The sequence below is a fragment of the Canis lupus genome, chromosome 25, assembly GCF_011100685.1.
Source record: "Canis lupus familiaris isolate Mischka breed German Shepherd chromosome 25, alternate assembly UU_Cfam_GSD_1.0, whole genome shotgun sequence".
Classification (NCBI taxonomy): Eukaryota; Metazoa; Chordata; class Mammalia; order Carnivora; family Canidae; genus Canis; species Canis lupus.
The window spans coordinates 41494589-41519548 of NC_049246.1; the positions used below are offsets into that span (position 1 = coordinate 41494589).

At 35.5% G+C, this 24960-nt stretch overlaps 1 long non-coding RNA gene across 2 annotated transcripts; it reads right to left on the reverse strand.

Moving 5' to 3' along the window:
- Window positions 1-425: 425 nt before the first annotated feature.
- On the reverse strand, window positions 426-23202 carry LOC102153955. Of its 2 annotated transcripts, XR_005378774.1 has the most exons (5): window positions 23137-23197; window positions 22088-22420; window positions 18136-18475; window positions 17177-17361; window positions 426-803 (listed from the first exon to the last, which is right to left on the reverse strand). It is a non-coding gene; the product is annotated as an uncharacterized LOC102153955 (long non-coding RNA). The 2 variants fall into 2 exon arrangements; XR_005378773.1 differs by lacking the exon at window positions 22088-22420 and having other exon boundaries at window positions 23137-23202.
- Between the last annotated feature and the right edge of the window lie 1758 nt (window positions 23203-24960).

The following is a 24960-nucleotide window of genomic DNA, read 5'->3' on the forward strand; positions in this document are numbered from 1 at the left end:
CTTCTAACCCTCACCCTCAAGACTCAAATATTAATATTGATCAGTGGATTCAGGTGTTACTAGCTTGATTCATCCATTATAAAGGTTTCTATTCACTTTTTACTAATGATTTGGGGAACCACTCATGATCATTATCTATAAACATTCACTATTGCATTAGGGGGAGAAAATGGTTATATCCTAATTCCATTATTCTGCAATTAACATGTATAACAATTCTTATAACCAAGACTATTTCTCTTAATAATTACACTGAGGATAGAAAAGAGGATAATGCTTGATTCTTTCCATTTGTTTTCCAGTTTTCAGACAGATTGTGATTTCTCACTTTCTCCAAAGGTTGTATAGGAAGTATTCTCTTTATGTTATTAAAAACTCATGCACATTTTAACATAGGTGTTGTATTTCAAAGTCTTGAGGTTGTATTTATTTACCGATTTATTTTTATTGAAATATAATGACATATAACATTATATCAGCTTCAGTTGTTCAACATCATGATTCAGTATTTGTACATACTGTGAAATGATCATCACAATACATCTAGTTAACATCTGTTTCCATACATAGGTACATTTTTTTCCTATAATGAGAAGTTTTAAGATCTTGTCTATTTATGATGCTCAGATATTCCTGTATGTTGCCAGGGAAACTCTTTCAAGTTGGTTTCCAACTACTCCTGACACAACCCAGAGCCTTTAGCAGTGTCCCTTTAATCTGGTGTAGAGAGAGTTTCCTGGTTCATTTTGTTCATTTCATGTCTTAGACCTGGACTCAGCCATCTTACAAGGTGCTCTGATTTCCTGTTGAGAGACAAATGATATTTAGAGATCATAACCTAGGTTCTACAGGGTATTCATTGCTACAGATTGACCATTGTTTCTAAACTTTTTTTAGTGGACAGAGATAAGGGAAAAAAATCATGAAAAACATAAGTTCATACTGTTATTTCCAATTCACATTTAGGATTAACTGGTTTTTACTTTAATTCTTTGATCCTGTAATATGTTTCTTTTCTCTTGTACTGAAAATCTTGGTTTCTAATGATATTGGCATATTTAACTTATTTGCTTTGTCATGTGTATGTGTTTCAAACTGTATTCAGGGTAATTTGCTTTAGAAATATTCATATTGGCAACTGGGTGGCTCAGTGGTTGAGCGTCTCTTTGGCTCAGGTCGTGATCCTGGAGTCTCAAGATGGAGTCCCACATCGGGCTCCTGCAGGGGGCTTTCTTCTCTCTCTGCCTGTGTCTCTGCCTTTCTCCCTGTGTGTCTCTCATGAATAAATAAATAAATATATTTTTAAAAGAGAAATATTCATATTTACATATTTAAGTATGTTTAAAGATGTGACAAACCAGCTAACTCAAGTATATACATATTCCCCAAAAAAATCTTATTCCAGATAAGAAAAAACTTTATTTCACAGAAAAGTGATTGAATAGAAATTTTGTTATTTCTATGAAAAAAATATAAAAAAGAAAAATCTCAAACTAGGTGAAAGTGACAACAGATGTACCTGTCCAGATCTCAAGCTGCATGACCAAGACTGGTGATCCTTTTCCAGATTAAAGTGTGGAAGACTAGACTGTTAGGATAACTCAGAGTGGAATTGTTTTTGTTGTTGTTTCATTGTCTTGAGAAAGAAGGCAATTGAGGTGATGAGGGACTGTTCTTAGTGATGTCTAAACATTTCTGAATTAGCAATAGTAGAATGAGTTAGCTGAATAAGGATCATGGGACATTGAAATTGAGGTTAAGTGATGACAATAATATCTAGGACATAATAGTTAACAGAGAGCCAAGGAATGGTAAGGGGAAAGGTACTGATGCTTAAAGAGGTCAAGGAAATGAGAATCTGGGTTTGGATGGATCATCTGTGCTTACCTCTAAGGTGGGGCATGATCACTTTAGGAGCACCTTGATGAAGACATAGGAATCCATAATTAAAATTCCTACTTATAGCAGTCAACTTTCTATAAACATTCATTTCTAGTTCATGTCATATCATTCATTAGAGTGTATGATACTCTTTGGAGAAGGATGGTTTCACAATAAAAGGCAGTCAGGTAAAGACGAGAATTAACTTGATTCTCTGCATCCTCTTTGTAGTGGCTAAATCATACTACTCCATGGTATGACTATGCTACTATATAGGTAAACCATTCCTTCTTAAGAGACTATATGGTTTGTTTTTAATCTTCACTGTTATAAAAATTATGAAATAAATACTCCTACACAAGTTTCTGCATAGCTATTCAATTAGGATAACTCTTAGAAACGATGGGTCAAAAGTTATCCATCTTCAAAGGTCTATTAACTTAGTTGGTATATATAATTGAAGAATGCAATATTTATTGCCAGCATTTTGAACATGCTACTCGATTATTACATCAGGAGAGTTCTTATCAAGTCATAAATAAAGATGATTAATAGGAGAAAGGCAGAGAAACATTTATCAGTATTTATCAGTACTGAGGAATCTGATTTTAGGAAACCAAGAAAAATAAATATTTTATATCATGGATTGTATTTTTTCAGGGTTTGTGTGTGTGTGTTGTTGGAAGAATCCCAAATTCCACTTTCTTGATTTTTTAAATTTATCCTGTTATGTAGACTAATCTGTGTGACTCTACTATGTGGCCAGTTTATGTCTCCAGAATCTTGGAGGTTCACTAAGCAACAGAAACCAGCTTTTGGCTGCCCTTTCTTTCTAGATAATATGGAGCCAAGATAGGAAAAAGATAATACCAAGCATTCCATGTCAAGCACACAGTAGCTAACTGATTAAAACAATAACAACAAGAAAACATCATGGAAAACCCCCGGTCTCATTTTTATTGTTTTTCCTATTTTACATTTGTTTTTGGTTTTGGATTTTTACTATTTACTGGCTTGCATTATTTTTGTTTTTTACTACTCAATGTTCTTCAATTTCATTTCATTGCTTCAGTTTCCAAATCTGGAAAAATCAAACAAGATTTAACTGGAAAATCAATGACATTCAACTGTAATATCAAGTCGACCTCCAACAGAATTATCAGAACTAGTGTTTCCTATAGAGGAGGAACCATTCTACCCATCCATGCAAAAGCATGAGAATTAGCTTCTGTTTACATCTTTCATTAGTCATGTTCCCTTCTTCCAGGCTGACAATGCACAAAGGGAAAGACAGAAATTTGATCATGCAGATGAGAACAGTGGAGTGCTTCTTAAAACATATTAACCAAGCCATGGAATTTCTGTGGTCAAAGTCAGAAATGATCCCCAGAGAAGCCATTAATAGTTGCCATTTTGACTGAAAGGAGTTCTGAAGTCAGTGTCAATGCATGCTGTTTGAGTTTTCGGTTTTTTGTTTTTTATTTATTTGTTTTTAGATTCCTTAACTGGTTCACTATTTCTTCTGTTGTCCCAAGTGGCTTTGCCTTCTCCTGTGGAATTTTCTTGACTAGAGTCTCATTAGACGACATTTCTTCTAATTAGATTTCTTGGCTGTTAGAGATTATTATGCTAGAAAACCGACATTCCTTCCTCCCTCTTTCCTCTTCCGTTACTTCTATCCTGCTCTTGTGTTTTTATTTATGCAAGATGCAAGCCAGATGTTATATTAATAAGAGAGCTGATTTTCCTCAAGGAGCCATTCATCAGCATAGAAGTATTCTGTAGACCATGTTGCAATTTCTGAGAATTCTTTAAATTCTTTCCTTTTTTTTTTCATTTTAAGTAATAAATTTTGGAAGATACACTTAAAAGCAATATAACTATAAGTGTAGAATTACTTCTGTTTATGGTGAGTGCTAATACAGATTAGGAATTTTCACAACTAAAATTTAAATTTAAAGAAGGAATTTAAAAGAGGGGCTATATCTTAGTATAGATGTAGGTAGCATATCATAATCGATGTGTATAAACTTTTTGAAAATTTGATGAAAGTGGAACAAAGATGTTTTATCGAAGAAATGGAGTATCTCACACCATAAAATTCAGATTCTGTGTGGTTTAAGGTTTAAGGTGTCTACTTTCAAACATACAGAATTAAATGATTTCTTCATTTCTTCCCCCAAAGCTCTTTTATAAATGAGGGATATTAAAACCAAGAAGTGAAGAGCTTCTTGTATTCTTCAGACAAATTCATCTTCTAAAGCACACAGAGATAAAATAAAAAAGAAAGGCAAAACCACAGTCAAATTCATTATGATTCCAAAAATAATCTCTTAAAACAGACACAAGATCCTTAAACTACCAAACATCCCAGGAACACTCAATAAAAGCTTTGGAAGTATTTTTTTTAAATCCTCAAAAAGCTTAGTTCTGAGTCTTACCTTCCTGTTGGTTTTGGTTCTGTAGCTTAGATTAACTGACCAAAGTAGCTACCCTGAAGTCCAAGACCCCATGGGTGAGAGTTGAACCTGGGGAGTGATGCAGTACTTCTCCCCTTCACCAGTTTTCTAGGCACTCATAACCTGTGTGTAGTATTTATAAGATGAAGCACCTCCTTGATTTTTATTTATGGTATATTTTACAATCTAAAGGAATGGGTGCCTCAGCAACTACTACCAGTGGCCCCAGCACTTTAACAGGTAGAAACTGGTAAGACTCATTCTTGATTTCACTGCAGCCAGTAGTTACCTGCAACTAAATATCAAGTCCTCAGGAACTACCAGAATTTTTTCTTATGTCTGGCCATACTAACAGCCATACCATCATCCCAGCTTCAACCTCATGTCTGTCCTCTTTACACGCTTTAACTTCCTAAGAATCTACACTCTCTGGCATTCTTCCTAACTCACTGGCTGCTCCTCCTTGGTCTCCTTGACTGATTTCTCTTCATCTGCCTGACCTCTTATTATTGGAGTCCTTCAGGGTTCAAGGGTTCAAGCCCTGGACATCTTCCCTAACTATAATATTCCTTTCACCCAGGCCCATATGCCATCTTTGTAGCCTGACCCCAAATGATGATCTCCATCCTGTAGTTCTCACCTGAACTGCAGACTTGTATATTCAACTGGCCATTCCACATCGCCATGCCGATGTCTAGAGGTTTCTCAATAACAGGCTCCAAATACCACCTGATTGCTCACACTTCTCACCTCTTCCCCTGATGCCACCCAGATCCAATCTATTAATATCTTCCTTGTGCCATTACACCAGACTCCCAACCCATCTCCCTGAGGTCCCATTTCACTCCTACAGTTTATTCTTGACACTATAGTCAAAGTGATCTGGACCACGAATAATATCAATCATATCACTCATTAACTCATTACTTTCCAATATCTTCCCAGCTTACTCAGTGAAGCCTAATATATTTACACTGACCAAGAAGACCTGACCGCATTCCCTGACCTCAGCTCCTACCATCTTGCCCCTCACCTTACTTCAAGCACACTGTCCTTGACGTCAGCCAAGATACTCCCTGACAGAGACTTCCCCACCCTAAATGTTGTGCATGTGCTTCTTTCTGCCTGAAGTGCCCTTCTGCCAATGTCTATGTGGCTTGAGCCTCGTCACCATACTTGCCTACTTTTCTCCAACACACGTGTTGCCATGTGGGGTATCAGCTGTTTTACTTATTTTGTTTACTGTCTGTCATCTCCCATTAAAATTTAAGCCCCACTTTGTGGGTCACTGATGTTTCTACATTCCCTAAAACACTACCTGCCAATGGAGTGCTTTCTCAGCAAATAAGTGTTGACTGAATGAATTTTAATAGTCCTGCAATCATAGTTATTACCATTCAGTCTGTCGACAAACATGTAATGACAACCTACAGCCTTCATAGTAGTGCATTCAGTGCTATAGTGGAAACAAATAATGCATAAATGCCTTCAAATAAGTTATAATTTATTTGTGCAGTTTGAGATATGTCTGTATGGAACCCTAACAACCAAATGTAACACAGAAGGATGACAAATGAAAAAATGCACAAAATTGCTTATGTCACTGTCATCTTTTGAGACAGGATATGTAAATATATTATTCTAAAATCCATTTTTTAAAGGGAAGTTCCAGGTCTATTCATTTGTCAGGAATAATTTCACATGTCAATATGCAAGTTGACCTCAAAATAAATATTCGCTCAAACTTTCAGATATTCATTTATTCAAACATTTATTCAAAAACAAGTTGCTGCCAGCCTCTTCCATGCCAGACAAGCACTACCTGAAAGACATAGGCTCTAATTGTGAATGAGAAGGGCCAGATCTCTTGCACTTACAAAACTTATCATGATGTACTTGAACACCTACTTAACTAATAGTGGAAAATAGGAACATTCTCTCTATTCTTGTGTATCACATGGGCATGTTTTCCCTTTTACCTGAAATCCCTTCAAAATCTATTTGCCAAAAATTTTCATTTATATGTGGAAGAGCAATAAGGGCCCAGGGAAATTGGTGTACAAAAAGACAGTGTGTCTAGTTCATAAAAATGTTAAATATGTACTTATCATATGACCCAGGAGCTTTTCTTCAGATTAAATGATAACAGCTGCAGAAAGACCTGCACATGGATTTCATAACAGCTCAATTAATAATGTCCCAAATGTCCCAACAGTAAAAGCAATCCATGTCCATAAATAGTTTGATGAATAAACAAATCGAGGAATACCCAAACAATTGAATACTAATAATTAATAGAAAGGGCAAACATTGATGAATGCAACAATTTGGATAGGCCCTAAACCTGTTACACTAAGGTGGAAAAAAAAATTAAAACAGAGACACCTGGGTGACTCAGTTGGTTAAGCATCCTACTTTTGATTTGGGCTCAGGTCTTAATCTCAGGGTCATGAGATGGAGCCCCACTCAATCTACATAAGATTCTCCCTCTGCCTCTCCCCCCTATGTATGTATGCTCTATCTCTCTTTCATAAATAAATAAATAAATAAATAAATAAATAAATAAATAAATCTTTTGAAAAGAAACAGACACAAAAATAAGTGGTATAATTCCATTTATATAAATTCTGGAAAATTCAAAGTAATCTGTAAGGGGGACAGAAAGATCAGTCATTACCTGAGACAGGAATAGAAGAAAGGATAAGTTACAAAAGGGCTCAAGGAAACTTTTGAGAGTGACTAGGAATATTTGCTGTCTTCATTGTGATTATGTTCTATGGGAATCTACCTCTGCCAATACTCACCAAGTACTCTTTAAATATGTCCAGTTTCTTTTATACATAAAAAATTGTAAAAAAAATATATATATATATATACATCATACAATTTATCACACAAGAATTTTGGAACCTCACCTCATCCCCAGAAAAAGCACGGACTAAAGCAGCTAATATAGTGTTTGGTACCTATTGGTACAGAAAGCATCATTGTCAAAATATATGTATTTGTAAATAATAGCTCTTATATAACATAGCAACATCATTTGTTAATTTAATTAAATCAACAGCAAAACCCCATGAGGTCAATTTTATCATTAGCAGCCATAGGAAAAAAAAAAAACTATGAAGGCATGTGCCTTGGGTATTCTAGGTTAGGACACTGAGAGAAGTCACTGAGAGGACCCAGTTGGTGACTTGCAGAACAGGCTTCAATGCATGCAGTTTGTCTCCAGATGTGTGTGCTCATCTCCCACTACACACCACGGTGAAACATAAGGAGGAATTCAGAGAAGAGAGACTTCACTGTGTGTTCCGAAGTCAGAGAAGTCTTTTTAAAAATACAGGATGTTGGGATCCCTGGGTGGCGCAGCAGTTTGGCACCTGCCTTTGGCCCAGGGTGCGATCCTGGAGACCCGGGATCGAATCCCACGTTGGGCCCCCGATGCATGGAGCCTGCTTCTCCCTCTTTCTGTGTCTCTGCCTCTCTCTCTCTCTGTGTGTGACTATCATAAATAAATAAAAAAAATTTAAAAAAAAATACAGGATGTTTGCTGAGCTTTGAAAGGTAGAGAAGCTTTGGAAAAAGAGAAGGTTGGAGTGCACCTCAGACAAGGCTGATGTGTCCAGGCTTTGTGGGGTCTGGGAGGTATTTGTCCAGTCCTTGGTGACATTCTTTACAAGGTGAGTTAGATCAAAATGCACTGACATTTTATCATATAAATATTGCATGCAGGATATAAATAGCTAGATAAATGGGGTGGGGGGGAGGACAAGGGGAAGTGGTTTCTCCCCTGGCGGAGGTCTTATGACAGGAAAGGAACAGAATTGGAACAAGAGAAGACTATTTAATGATTAATAAGTCAATCTTTTTATTTAATGTATTATATGACCAAGAAAAGGGGAGCTGATGAGGCTCGGCTGCTCACAGTGACAGGGAAAAGGAAATATTGCTCTCACAGGGTCATTTGCCAACATCAAAATTGGTTGCCAGAATTACTAATTAGTAACAGCAAAAATATTCCTCTTGTGATTTTACCATGGCGGTAAAGATGATGTTGGCCAGACATCCAGGAGAGCACAAAGGCATAACACAGATTCATGTCTGAGGAAACCAAGAAACATCCGTCATACCAGAGAACAAGATAGGAGGAAGGGACAGCCAGATGAGGTGAAGGTCACAGAGAGTTGCTGAAAGAAGCCAAGAGGGAATCAAATGCAAATCTTAAGAAAACTTACAGAATAAAAGCAACCACTTGGAAGAATGTCTTCTTGGAAGAATGGCAGTAGGAGATCACGCTTGTGGTGGAGGTTTTCTGAACCCAGACTGATACCAAGAGGATGAAAGTAGGACACATCATCCAGATACAGCCCTCTTGAAGGAAGCAATCTGCCAGAGGGGACGCAGGAGAAGAAATGCTCGGCATTAAGTATCCCTGCTGCTGCCACCTTCGTGGTTAGGAGAAAGAGTGGTAAAGCCCATTCATGCTCACAAAAAAAACCACGTGTCACAGAAAATTTCTGCCAGCCTAAAACATAGCTCTTGGCCTTATTTCCATGAACTTCCTGAAAACAGTAGGTCTCGGAGGAATTTAACTAAATCAAATATTCTTAATGATCAAAAACTACCCAAGTAAAGGATATCCATGTGCTTTACTGAAAGGAAATAGAATAGAAAATAAATAGCGAATTCTATATTACATGAGAATGGAACAAATTAAAATCGTGATAATTATATCACCATTAGCTATCAAACCTTAAATAAATAAATTTCATGAACCAAATGCTGCCCTAAAATCAGAGTTTCAAGAGGACATGGAAGACATAGAAGAACATCTAGGAAACAAAGTTCAGCAGAAGCAGCAGAGGAAAATAGACACCTTTAAACACCTGGCAAAGAACTTGGTAACATGGATTATGAAAAGCAATCATAAAAAAAAAAAGAAAAGAAAAGCAATCATCAAGATGGAATGAAAGTAGATTAAAGCAAAAATAAAAGAGAAAAATAGTAGTTATAAAAGTAATGTAAAAATATTCCCACAAACGGTGATTTGGTGTCCTTAATGAAGACATCTAAGGTACTAAAATATTTTTAAGAGATATCCAAAGATAATATTCAAAAACATTCTCAAAATTACCAAAATACACCTGCATCTATCAGAAATCAAATATATAGGACACATTTTAGGGTGCCTCAAGATTGAATGATCAAGTTGCCACCACTAAGATGAAATATATCACTCTGACTTGAAGGTTCTCCACAGCAGCATGAAATCAGACCAGGCAGTGACCAGCATTCCCAAAGTCTTCAAAGAATCTCAGACCTGTTCAAGCCATCATTCAAGCATAAAAGCAACGAACCACAGGCCTACCTCAGAGATATTGTGGTTTTCATTCCAGACCACAACAATGAAGTGAATATTGCAACAAAATAAGTCAAATGAATTTTTTGGTTCAGTGCCTATATAAGTCATGTTTATACTATAGCATAGTCTAGTAATAATAGTGAATTGCATTATGCCTAAAAAACTCAATGTACATATCTTAATTTAAAAATACTTTATTGCTACAAAATGCTATCATCTGAGGTCTCCACAAGTCCTAATCCTTTTTGCTGGCACAGGGTCTTGCCCAGATGTTGATGGCTGATGACTGATGAGCATGGTGGTTGCCCAAGGGTGGTATGAGACTGGTCTTTCTTCAAATAAGACAATAAAGTTTGCCTCACTAATGGACTCTTTCGCAAAAGATTTCTTTGTAGCATGTGACACTTTTTCATAGCATTTCACCCACAGAACTTCTTTCAAAATTGGAGTCAGTCATCTCCAGCCCTATCACTGCTTTCCCCACTAAGTTTCTATCATATTCTTAATGCTTTATTGTCATTTCAGCAGACTTCACAGTGTCTTCACCAGGAGTAGATTCTATCTCAGGAAACCACTTCAGCAACAATTAATTGTTAAAGTTTTATCATCAGACAGCAGTAATTGAAATATAACAATAATGAAAAAGTTTGAAATATTGGGAGAATTGCCAAACTGTGAAATAGAGCCACAAAGGGAAAAATGGTACTGATAGATTTGCTGAACTCAGGGTTGTCACAAACCTTCCATAGATAAAAAGCACAATAAAGCAAAGCACAATAAAACAGGGTACACCTGCATTATGTTTTAGACATAAAACAAATCAGGAAATATGGTTATTGAGTCCCCCATAAAGAAACAAAAGGACCACTTTCAACCACCTAAAAGATAAGTATAAATGCTATTAAACCCATTTAACTCTATGAACAAGACTAAGTAAGATAAATGTAAGTATTATGATTAATGATAAAATAATAATGAAAAAGCTAACATTTATTAAGTGTTTAATAAGTACCAGACACTGTTCTACAGCCTCATATAATTTCTGTGAGGTGGGGGGTATTATTTATTATTATTTATACTCAATTATGTCACTTAGCCTCTGTCTGTATATATAAATAGGATTATACGTACAGGCACTCAGAGATTAAGTAACATAATAGAACACAGTCTTTTTCTATTTAAGTAGTATTAAAATAATATATTTAAAAGACTTAGAGACAACACTGAAAGAAGTTGCTGATATTCTCATCTAAGTCTATAGGAGAAAGGCAAGATTTTATTTTATTTTATTTTATTTTTTTTTGAAAGGCAGGATTTTAAATTGATAAATAAACTAATATCATTATGACTGTGGCTAAAGGTATAAAAGAAATCACTAAAATAAAGAATATAATCAAAAAAAAAAAAAAAGAATATAATCTACCAGAATCAATCAGTTGAGGAAAAATGGGGAAGAATCAGAAATATAATTATTCCAATGATTATATAAAATAAAATAGCAGTGTATGAAATAATTGTAAAGAGAAAAAAATGAAATATGAATAGTATTTTTAAGACAAAGTTATAATTTTAAGACATAGCTATAATCAATATATTATTGATTATACAGAATGCTTATGTATACATAGTAAAGAGAGATTAGTAAGAATAATAAAAATGGTTTTTTTTTTTTTAATTTTTATTTATTTATGATAGTCACACACAGAGAGAGAGAGAGGCAGAGACATAGGCAGAGGGAGAAGCAGGCTCCATGCACAGGGAGCCGGATGTGGGATTCGATCCCGGGTCTCCAGGATCGCGCCCTGGGCCAAAGGCAGGCGCTAAACCGCTGCGCCACCCAGGGATCCCTAAAAATGGTTTAACAATAAAAAGGAGATACAATTATTCTCATGACAGATTATAATAAAAGGTTGTTTTTATTTTTTAATGGTATAATTATGAAAATTATTACAAAAGCAAAAATTCAACTCTCCAAATTATCAGAAGAAATACATGTACATAAACCAAATCACAGACCATGCACACCACATAAAGAGTGAGATAAGAATTAAAAATGCAATTGAAATGGAACACATAGAAAAAAATGTACTTTTTTTTTAAATGTACTTATATGACAAAATAAATCTGTAATATAACTGTAAGATGGTTAAACTCACATGTCTAAATAAATGGAACTGATTGAATCATAAAATCAAATTATTTTATATATAAGAACAAAGAATCAGTGTTATGTTCAATACCATGTTATACATAATAAGCATACAAAATTGCAAAAAAAAAAAAAAAAAACATTAAAAACAGGGCTTCAAAATAATTCCTAAAAATACAAAGCCAAAGAAAACAAGAGTGGATTTCCAATTAAAAAAAAATCAAAAAAAAAAGAAAGAAAGAAGAAAGAAAGAAAGAAAAAAGAAAAGAAAGAAAAGAAAAGAAAAGAAAAGAAAAAAAGAAAAGAAAAGAAAAGAAAAGAAAACAAGAGTGGTAATTGTCACATCAAAGTTAAACTCAGCATAAAGAGGATTAATGAATTAAAGAATTCCATAAAGGTTGCATGCCATAATATACATCTAATAGTCGTGATCATCTATTGGCCAAATAACATATACAGTTGACATTTGAACAACATGAGGATTAGAATGCTGATTCCCCACACAGTCAAAAATTCACATAACCCTTTTGACTCAAAAATTTAATTACTAACAGCCTACTCTTGATCAGAAGTCTTACTGAGAACATAGCCAAGTAACACTTATTTTGTATGTTATATATATGACATACTATATTTTTATAATAAATAAGTTAGAGAAAAGAAAATGTTATCAAGAAAATCATAAGGAAGAGAAAATACATTTATAGTACTGTTCTTATTGAAAAAAAATCCATGTATAAGTGGACCTACCCAGTTCAAACCTGTGTTACTCAATTTTGTAATCAAAATTCAGAAACACAGATGACAGGAAATACAAAGAGTAATGGGAAGTTTTAATTAGCCCTTCAGTTTAATGAAAGACTGATCAATGGAGAAAGATAAGCAAAGATATAAAAGATGTAAATAACAAGTTAATCATATACATCAAGCTATGTACATATTAAAAGCTCAATATTTCACAAATAGAGACTACGTGTATTTTTCAAGGACTTGGAACATTCAAAATATATTAGGGCATAAAAAAAAACTTCAATGAATACTGAATTGTAAACGTAATTATTTTTAAAAGATAGCCCATAAAGACATAAAATTATAACTTCATATAAAAACTAGGGAAAAAACCTTAATGGCCTAAACTTAAAAAAAAAAAAAAGCTTAATTCTTAAATCAATAACTCCAAACCAAAGTTCAGAATATTTGGAAAATATAAACAATAAAATTAACCACAGGGAAAGATAGAAGGAGCATTTAGATGTGAAAGTATACATAAAGAAATCAAGTTTCAACTCGAGCAGACCAGTACACACACAAACAGAAAGAAACGTAGACATAGGGAATTAATGATGAGTTGAGAGTGTTCCAAATGGAATCTTATCAAGCCTTAATTAAGCAATAATTACATTGCCACTTAAATGATTTTATAGCAGTAGTCTACAAAATCTTTCTGTAAAGGGATAGAGTAAATGTCTTTGGCTTTGTGAACTATGTCCATTCTCAGTGGCATCTAATCAACTCTGTCCACAGAGTGAAAAGAGCCATAGACAATATATAAATAAATGAGTATTGTTGGTTACATTCCAATAAAACTTTATAAAAACAGGTGGTTGGCAGTAGTTTGTCAAGCCTTCTTGTAGAGCACAGGTCAAAAAAGCTTTCAAATTATTTTTATAAAAGTGATAGAATATTGGTAACAAAATGCAATAAATTGTAACAATAATGTTAGCTCTTTCTTATGAAGATCTACAAAATTCTCAACAGAATATTAGCAAATGAGGTTCAGCAGCACATTAAAAGTCTTATAATATAAAATAATCTAGTGGTCTTTATTCTAATAATGTATGACTTAGTGTTAAGAATATATTAGCATAATTCACTGTATTAATAGTTCAAAAGCTAAAATTTCAACATCCATTATTTATGAGAAAAAACTTTTTCAACATAGTAATGGAAGGATAAGGCTTTAACATGTCTTTATCAAACTAATGGCTTGAATTATACTAACTGAAGCAGTGAAAAATTTCTTCTTAAAAACTAGAATGACCACTATCATGGAAAAAGAGAAGGGGTATAAAAATTGGAAAAGATGAGGATACAAGTATCATTATTTGCAGAAGATATGATCATTTACTCAGGAAACTCAATTAAAAATCATTGCAAGTAATAAAAAAATCAGTAAAATGGCTGGGTGCTTTCTATACCTGTATTTATGTATCTGTAGCTATATTTCTAACACTTAAATAAACATGAACCAGTTGGTGCAAAATCCATATTAAGAAAAATCTAAAATGTTATTGAAGTACACAAAAGGCTTCAATGAATAAATTATTTACCATAACCTTAGGTAAAAGATTCAATGTCATTGAACCACTGATCCTTCCTAATTTATAAATTTATAACCTTCCCAAGAAAGTGACTAGGCCTTTAAAAAAACAGATAAGCTGATTTTAAATTAATACAGAAAAATCATCAAGTAAGAACATCCATGTCATATCTACTTGAGAAGGTTAATGAATTGAGACTAGTCTTATAAAGCTTTAATGATTACTGTACTGTCTTATTGTACACGGATAGATAGATAGATCAAAGAAAGAGTAGGTAAATAGACCCAAAGAGCATAGAGGATTTTATTTTAGGTTATGCCTGTCAGTAGAAACAATAGAGATTATTCAATAATGGTGATGAGGCAATTGGTTGGCCGTCTAACCAATATTGGATCACTCTATCAGTTCACAATAAAATTAAGATGAATCAAAAATTTAAGCATAAAAGTAAAACCATAAAATCATTAGTTTGTAGGAAGCTTGTAGGAAAGGCATTTCTAAATCAGACACAAAATCTAGGAAGCATAAATGGAAAGGCTGGTTATTTGAAATATATAAATCTCAAAATGTCTTCATTGCAAAGAATTATAATCAAAGACAATGACCGAAAAACAAACAGAAAACCCATAAAAAAGCAATAAGCTGTGGTTCTTAATGTTTATTTCTTTTTTAAAAAGATTTTATTTATTTATTCATGAGAAACACTGAGAGAGAGAGAGGCAGAGGCACAGGCAGAGGGAGAGGCAGGCCCCAAACATGGAGCCCGACGTGGGAGTCGATCTCGGGTCTCCAGGATCATGCCCTGGGCCGAAGGCAGGTGCCAAACCGCTGAGCCACCCAGGGATCCTGGTCCTTAACGTTTAAAGGACATTATGGTAAGTGAAATAAGTCAGACAGAGAAAGACAAATATGGTACCATCTCATCTATACGTGAAATCCAAAAACTAAACAAACAAACAACAACAATAAACAAGCTCAACAGATACAGAGAACAGACTGGTGGTAGTTGTCAGAAGTGAGGATGAAGGTGGGCAGAATTGGTGAAGGAGGTCAAAAGGTACACACTTCTAGTTATAAAGTAAATAAGTCATGGAGATGCACTGTACAACATGGTGACTGTAGTTAATACTGTATGCATTCTTGAAAGTTACTAAGGGTAAATCATTAAAGTTCTTATCACAAGAAAAAAATTCTAACTAAGTATGGTGCTGGATATTAACTAGACTTGTAGTTGTGATCACTTCTCAATATCTACAAATACCAACTCATTATGTTGTCAACTGAAGGTAATATCATGAGGTATGTAAATTATATTTCTATAAAGAAATGATTTTGAAAGTAGTAAGCTATGGTCCTTAGTGTTTTTTTTTTAATTAGTTCCAGAGGTAGAATTTAGTGATTCTTCAGTTGCATATAATACCCAGGGCTCATTACATCAAGTGCCTGCTTAATACTCCTGAACCAGTTACCCCATCTCCTCACCTACCTCTCCTCCAGCAACCCTCAGTTTGTTTCCTAGAATTTAGTGTCTCTTATGGTTTGTCTCCTCTTAATTCTCGTCTTACTTTATTTTTCCTTCCCTTTCCCTATGTTCACCTGATTTGTTTCTTAGATTCCATATATGAGTGAAATCATATGGTATTTGTCTTTCTCTGACTTATTTCACTTTGCATAATACCCTCTAGTTCTGTCCATGTCATTGCAAATGGCAAGATTTCATTCGTTTAATGGCTGAGTAATATTTCAGTGTGTGTGTGTGTGTGTGTGTGTGTGTGTGTGTGTCCATCTTCTTCATCCATTCATCTGTCATGGGACATCTGGGCTCTTTCCAGATTTTGACAATTGTGGACATTGCCTATGAACATTGGGGTATATATGTGCCCCTCAAATCTCTATGTTTATATCCTTTTTATAAATACCAAGTAGTGCAATTGCTGAATTGTAAGGTAGCTCTATGTTCAACATTTTGCGGAACTTCCATACTGTTTTTCAGAGGGGCTGTATTAATTTACATTCCTACCGACAGTGTAAAAGGGTTCCCCTTTCTCTGCATCCTCACCACCATCTGTTGTTTCCTGAGTTGTTCATTTTAACCATTCTGACCAGAGTGAGGTGGTATCTAACTGTGGTTTTGATTTGTATTTCCCTGAAGACTATGGTCCTTAATGTTTAAAGAGCATTAATACGAATCAACACAAATATTTCAAAATGCCTAAGTAAATCAATAATTTAGTATAAAGAAGAAGTACGAATGACTCCTATACGCATTGAAAAGATGCTCAACCTCACTCTCTGTTTCACTGATTATTGTTTTATTTTTTTAATTTTCTTCCTTCTCTTTTGAGCTTAGCTTGCTCTCCTTTTTCTAGCTTCTTGAGTAGAACCTTACATTAGTAATTTTGGACTTTTCTCATTATCTAATGTAAACATTTAAAACTCTAACTTTTCCTCTAACTACATCTATAAATCCCTTTTTGTATTGTAATTTTGTTATCATTCAGTTCAAGATATTTTATTTTCTCATATACTATCTTCTTCACAAGATGGTTTTTTATAGATGTGTGCCATGTAATTTCAAATATTGGGGCTTTATAGAGCTCACTGTTAACTGGTTTCTACTCTGTAATTTGTCCATCATTCAAACTTTATGGAGACTTGTCTTATAACTCTGGATATGGTCCATCTTGGTAAACGTACTATGTATCTGCGAAGAAAATGTGTTGGGTATTCTGTTCTATAAATATCAGCTAGGCTGGTTGATTAATAGGGCTGTTAAGGCTGTTTATGCTCTTACTGGTGTCTTGTCTAGCTGTGCTACCAATTACAATTACCGAGGGAGAGGCGTTACAATCTCCAACTATAATGGTAGATTTGAACATAAATACACCAAAAAGTTGATTTCATTAATTTTAATTCCCTCAATATTTACTTCATAAATGGTGAAACTCTACTATTAGGCACATCCACACACATTCATGATGGTCATGGATTACTGGTGACTTACCTTATTCAGTGTAAAATAACTCATTTGTTTTGAAAACAACTTTGTCAGTAAGTCTACTTCATCCAGTATTAATATATACATTCCAGGTTCCAATTATTGACATTTGCAGGTCTATCTTTTTCAGCCTATTTACAATCTGTCTTCATAAAGAATTCTGCTTGTAGACCACATACAGTTGCTGTGTGCTTAAAAAAAAAAAAAAAAAAAAAAACCCAGTTTGACAATCTCTGTTTTCTAATTGGAGTGTTTAATTCATTTGCATTGAATGTTATTGTTGAGATAATTGGATAAGGATGTACTTTTTTGCTATATTTCCTGTTTGTCTTATCTGAACCTCCTTTTTCTTCTGTCCTCTTCTACCTTCTTTTGAGTTAACTGAATACCTCACAGAATTCTGGTTGAATGTGTCTATTAGATTTTTATGCTTAATTTTAGTGGTTAATTGAGATATTATAATATTTTATCCTACATTTTCATGATCTATTTATAATTAGTATCATAACATTTCAACGTATGTATTCTGTGACCACACAGTTCCATATATCCTGACCCTTTATGCTGTATGTAGTTGTCCGATGTATTGCATTTTTATATGTTAAATATTCCAAACACAATCCCAATTTTTTTCCTTTTAAAAAGTCATTGGATTTTAAAGAATTAAGAAAGAAATAGTTTTAAAAATATGCACCATAGATTCATCATTTCTGGTGCTCTTCACTCCTTCCTGATGATATATGGTATCATTTCTCCCAGCTGGAGGAACTTCCTTTAGCATTGCTTATAAAGCAGGCAATAAATACCACCCGAAAAATGTCTCTATTATGTCTTAATTCATGAAGGACATTTTTGCTGCATATATCGTTCTAGATTGATAGTTTTATTTTTTTCTTTTAGCATTTAAGGCATGTCTTCTCACTGACATCTTGCCTCATTATTGCTACATGAACAATAACTCTTACCATTTGTACCAATGTTCCCTTATATGGAATGTGTGGTTTTTCTCTGGTTGCTTTTCACATAGATGTTCTCTTTATCACTGCATTTCAGAATTATGAATACAATGTGTCTAGGTATGACTTGCTTTGTATTAATTCTGTCACATTTGGGATGAGATTCTTGTAACCTTGTTTTTCAGCAACTTTTGGAAAATTGCAGGCATTATTTCTTCAATTTATTTTTGCCCCATTCTCTCTCCTTCCTCTCTTTTTTCGGATACAGTTTCACAGTGGTATCACTTTGATTCCTCCACACGGCAGATCACATCACGGGATTAGTCCAAGGGTTTACTGGGGAAAATGCCTGTGAATGATGAAGGGGAGAAGGAAGTATACTTGGAAGTCTACTCAGAACAACCACCACAACAAAACCAGTGCTTGGGGAAATAACTGCGTAGCTAGGGCATAGTCACTGCATTCTGCTTTGTGTCTTTAGAATGTTGTGTGTTTTAATAAAATCTTAAAAAAAAATAAAAATAAAAATTTAGGGCAGCCCAGGTGGCTCAGCGGTTTAGTGCTGCCTTCAGCCCAGGGCGTGATCCTGGAGACCCAGGATCCAGTCTCACATCAGGCTCCCTGCATGGAGCCTGCTTCTCTCTCTGCCTCTTCTCTCTCTCTGTGTGTGTGTGTGTGTGTGTGTGTGTGTGTTTGTGTGTGTATGTGTGTGTGTCTCACTAATAAATTATTAAAAACTTTTAAAAAAAATAGAATGCTATGTGTTTAGCATTTAGCCAGGTCATGTATCATATCACCTATTACCTATTGAAAAAATTAACTAAATCCCCTTTATAAAATGTGTATTTAGTGTTTCCTGCAGGACACAGTTTATCATAATCCCTCTGTTTGTAGTGGAAATGTTTATGAAAAGTGAAATAGCTGATTGTGCACAAGCAAAGAGGGAAGGCTTAGGACAGGTGACCCTTAGCATCTTTCTAGCTGCCCCGCCCCACCCCACAGCATGCAGCCAACACAGATCCCAGGCTAGAACAGTGAGTAAACACTGCCCAGGTGCCAGAGAGTTCCATGAAGTTGGGCACACAAACTCCCTTAACCCTTACATTGACACTTGAGTTTTCCTTTTTTCCCTTGGTTCTCATCTTTTGTCTTTTTTCTGTCTCTATAATATTCATTTAAATGTTATTTTCTATGTTGTAAGCATCAAAGCACTTTTGAGTAAAAGATAACAATACTTAGAGTTCACATATGTGAACTGAATTCCTAAATGCCTGTTTACCAAAGCATTTCCATAAAACGGTGCAAGAGAATGTGTTGCTCTCACCAAGCATCAACATTCAGGCTGTCCATTCAACTTGATGAAATCGCTCACCTATTAATAGTCTGTAATTTGCTATTTTTACCAGAGCATTTTTGTTTGTTTCCGGTGTTTGTGAAATAGTAAATCTCTTCATTTCCCTGAATGTGAACTAAGCTAAACCATTCACCAGTGTGCTCCTTAAAGCTTAATTTGGAAATGATAATCGCTTTCTAAAACCATCGCAAAATAACAAGATCCTGCCTTAATGCAAAGGCTGAAATGTAATGAAAGATTTGTAGTACTATTTGTGAATCGCTTGAGCATCTGCCGCCAGCCTGAGTTTCATGCATTCCCAGGCTGCTGAATTATGTCTTCGTATGCACCGAGAAAGCACGCCTAACATTTTTCACATGCGGGAGATTAAACCTTGTTTGTGAGCTCTGCTCTGAGTGAGACTGTGCTCAATACTTGTTTACGACCCCTGAGATTGTTCACCGAGGCTGCATGTATCAAATAATTATATGGTAGGAGTGAAAGGTGGAGCTGTGTTGTTTGTGCGGTGGGCTCAAGGCAATGACAAGTTCTTTAAAACTGCCCCATCAACTCCTGCTAATTGTGGCATATATCCCCATGGCAGAAAAGAAGCTCATCTTTCATTTCCATGGCACTTTTTTCCAAAGCCTGAAGATAGAAACTCTGCCCTGACTCACAATAAATACCCACCCCCACCCCCACTTGGGATAATGACTAAGAAACACATGGATCTCTGCTTTTCTCTCTCTTCATTAAAAGGGAGTCTTGTCATTCAACTAAATTGAATTTGCCTTTCATTTTCCATGGATGAGTTTACTTTATATCTCTGCAGGCACATAAATATATCTGAGTTGCTGCTTATCTGGCTACTCAAGGCAGCACTGTAGTTTTGCCAACCAAGAGGAACCTTTGGGATCAGCCTGGAACAGACTCATTATACTCAGAGATTTATAATTTTCGAATTGTCTTTATCCTGCTTCTCACCACCAGGACATTTATTCTAGGACCCATTCAGACTGTGAATCGTAAAGATCATTCCCTATCTGTTAAAATTTGTCTTGTTGGTCGTTCTCTTCAGATTGCTAGATACCAAAAACTCATTCCAAACTGGCCAACACTAGAGAAGTTAACAGCTCATGGATGATAGCAACAACTACAGAAAGCGCTGGGATTTGCTTTTTAGCAACACAAGTATGGAAACCAGTGAAGCAGTAGAATCTCTGTATTCTAAACATGGGAAAGACCTTCGAAATTGTGTAATCTCCATAGTTTAGGAAATGGATGCTCAAAGAGGCAACCTAATATTATAGAGCTAGTTAATCAAAGAGCTGGAACCATGGCGTGCCTGGATGTGCAGTTAATCGACCAATTCTTGATTTCAGGTAAGGTCATGATCTCAAGGTTGTGAGATCAAGCTCCACATTGGGCTTATGAGTAGCACGGAGTCTACTCGAGATTATCTCCTTCTCCCTCTGCCCCTCCTCTCAGCTTACATTCTCTCTGTCTCTAAAATAAATACATAAAATCTTAAAAAAAAGAGCTTTTTTTTCTAAACTAATATGCTGACCTCAAATCTTTGACAGTTGTGAGGTTTTGAATATATTTTTTTAAATATTTTTTTTATTTATTCATGAGACACACACAGAGATAGAGAGAGAGGCAGAGACACAAGCAGAGGGAGAAGCAGGCTCCACCAGGGAGCCCAATGTGGGACTTGATCCTGGGACCCCAGGATCATGCCCTGGGCCGAAGGCAGATGCTCAACCATCAACAACTGAGCCACCCAGGCATCACAGTTGTGAGGTTTTGAAATGTTAGATAACTCAAAGGAGAATCATTGCTTTTGGAATCTCTGGCATATATTTATCAAATTGAAAAAAAAGTACAAGAATAAAAAAAAAGTACAAGAGAGTAAGAGAAAACATACTTATATCGGAATCTATGATCTATATATTTCTACAACAGAATAATAGAAGGTATCTATCAGGTAATGAAGAACATTGGCCTTGGAGAATAAGATAAAAAATGCCATGTGTCTTCTTGTGGGAGAAGAGAACTGGTGGAAGTAGGGTCCTTTCTTCTTGAGGGTGGTATGCTCTACAAAATATTTACATCGTGGATCACCTTCTTATATTTTAACCAGGTAAATTGGGTGAAAACATAAACAGATTTGTTATTGACAAAAGAGAATGTGTTACTTTCTCCAAGTATCGACACCGAGGTATTCATTCAAGTCTGTGAAATCTTTTACCTATCTGTGATAGTCTGAGATTTGCATTTTTACAAGGATATACTAGAAAAGGAAATGTCACAAGAGATCTAGCTGCTTTGTAAAGAGGGCAAAACAGTGTCAGTTGGAGAACACAGACCCTAGCATTAAATAGACCTGATTTTGAATCCCAGTTGCACCAGCTACTAATTAAGCCATCTTTGGATTTATCCTCTCTAGGCATCAGTTCTTTCATGGGAGAAAGGGTCATCATAGTGAAAACTACCTCACAGAAGGTTTCTAAAGATAAAAAGGATAAGAGATGAAAGTATTAGCTCTGTGCCAGACTCATAGTAAGCCCTTAGTGAATACAGCATGTTATAACCAAAAGGTAGGTAAAGAGATGGAGATAGACTAACCTGTGTTTAGTGATAAGCTGTAATGGAGACAGGAAGAAGTCTTGAATAGAGTTTTTATATGACAGGACAAAGCAAAGTTCCAGAATGTCATGTTTAATGTCAGCAATGGATGAGTCTTCTCTAAGTTCCAGTCATTTTACATGGTTTCTTGTCAGTGCCTTCCCTCCTACTGTCCTGACTCGCTGAAATGTCCTCCATCCTGAATCTCCTGGGTTAGATGTCCAGCCTCCATTCATTCTCCCATATATCCCTGCTTCAGCATTCACCAATTTATAGTGTTATTTTGTTTCCCAGTCCATCTCATCAATGAACTCAGCTCATGAAGGAAACAGACTATAACAATTACAAACATTTTAATGTTATTCATTTTTTCATTCTTAGAACCTAAAAGAGTGCCGAACATACAACAGCTGCCCAAACAGCATTTGATGAATGATGAATGATGACTCCTCATTTGAGGAGTCAAATCATACATTCCTCAGGCTGCCTGCATTTAGGACCTGAAGCCATTCTGCTGATGTCTTATTCCCTCGAAGCAAAGAGCCATTCAGTTCACTTGTGAATGGGTGACCAAACCCTGGGCATTCTTAGCATTTGTTTTTTTCCAACTAACTTGCTTCCTCTCCCCCCAAAACATAAAAGAAAAAACTGGATAGTCATTTCTTTTCACTTAGATATGAGCAAGTGTATTCTGAAAAAAGACAACTATAACCAAAGCAAAAAAAGAAATTAAGTGCCTAACCATTTTCAAGGATTAATTTTACCCAGTCTCCAGAATTCACTTGCTTGGTTAGGTAAACTGTACATTATGTAATATTACAACAGCAATGCCAAATTTCTTGGATCTAATAATGTCCTTTATCTTCCAATACACTCACATCCACAACAGTCTCTTCCTAGAAACTTCTTTACAATCTTTGAGTAAGTTCCTCATCTACCCCATGATTCAATGTTTTCAGCTATAAAATGGAGATAATAGTGGGACCTACTTCATAAGAAGGCTTCGAGGAATAAATGAGTTATACAAGTTAAGACATTTAAAACAGTACCTGTTAGGTGCCTGGGTGGCTCAGTCAGTTAAGTGTCTGCCTGCCACTCAGGTCATGATCCTGGAATCCTGGGATAGAACCCCACTTTGTTCTGCTCCTAGCTCAGCAGAGAGCCTACTTCTCCCTTTCCCTACCCCCATCACCACCAACCCCACTTTCTCTCCATTTCTCTTTTTCTCTCAAATAAAGAAATAAAATCTTAAAAGAAAAAACCAGCACCTATTACCAATGAACAATTAATAAAAGTCAAATATTATACTTACATTAAAATATTTCATAATAATTTAGGAGATTTTAGAGTTATAGTTATCTAGATACCAATTTTAAGTAAATGACTTTTGTAGGTATTGGAAAATTCATCTAAGAACTGAAGATATTTGCTTTAAAAATAAACATTGTATACAATGTGTTGGCTCCATTTCCTCATGCTCTTTGAAGGGTGTATCCGCAAGTGCACTCTCTGAATTAAGAGTGTGAATCTTTCAGTCTTTCCATGGCCACCTAGTACCTTACTCTTTCTGCCTTTCTACTCTCATTTTCTCTCTTCTTAAGTTCCTACCACACGCGCTAGTTCAGAATTGAAATCCCATGTGATCCAGAACATAACAAAAGGCTTCAGTTCGAGACTCCTACAGGCTGTAGTTGATAAAACATCCTTCTCCCTTCCACTCTCCTTCTGCATTCTCCACCCATCCCACCCCTAGCAGAACTGTTTCCTGATCCCCAGCTGCCACCTCAACAAAAACTTGAGAGTCAGAGCCTAGCAATGTCGACCTGTAATTTGCTATTTATTCTTCCATCTCAGCAGGGTGCTTCCTGCTGCCAAGGATTTCCCACTTTGAAATGAAAGATGAAATAGACACCTGCAGGATTCTCTCTCAACCAGCCCCTCACTCTGGTGAAAATCCTGAAGAGTGCAGTGAAAAAGCTAACAGGATGATAGTGGGGTGGAATATTCAGTGCTAGAAACAACTCCTGAGGTGAATGCCAAGATGATTGTTTTGTTCAAAGGGCATCATATCCGTAAGGGAAAGGAAGGAGACTCAGTTCTTCTAAAAAAAAAAAAAATACTTTGGGATATTTTTTTCGCCCAGTTTTGGTTTTTTTGTTTGTTTGTTTGTTTGTTTTTGTTTTTGTTTTTGTTTTTATTTTTTTTTTGGCCAGGTCACATTCTTCCAGTTTTTTTTAAAATTAATTAATTTATTTATTTATTTTTCTGAGAGATCCAGTTGATGTAGGATGACAACACATTAAAGTATACAGTTTGAGGCTCAAGTTGGCATAGAAGTGACAATTCCAATTCCCAATCCAACCCCAGAATAAAATGGTTTTTCACCTGAAGTTTTCAGTGACAGTAATCATCTGCTTTTACTCTTAGAGCTTCAATCCCTTTCAAACCCGGTCACAACTGGGTCTTTATTTGTGCCATGAAGTGAAGTTTGCAATCAGAGGACCAGAGCGCTTCCTTTTCTTGCCACTGGGAAATTTCTCTCCAGTCTCAGCAACCAAGAGAAATGCACCAAATATCGAAATATAGTATATGATATCACAAGCATTATTGAGGCAGACCATCCATTTACCAAGAAAGGTGCTGTTATACCACACTTCCGCCTAAGGAACTGAAAATTATTTCCCAAGGGAATGCGGTTTGTCACATAGAATACCAAAACTTCTCCTCAAAGACATGCACTTATTCTCTTCCTTCCATCCCTGTATTTTCCCACACCTTCTCTTCTGGCTGTTTTTTCACACCTATTACAGAACACAAAAACAGAAATATTCTGTGCCCACTCCATTCAGTAGGCAAACAAGGAAGAAATGACA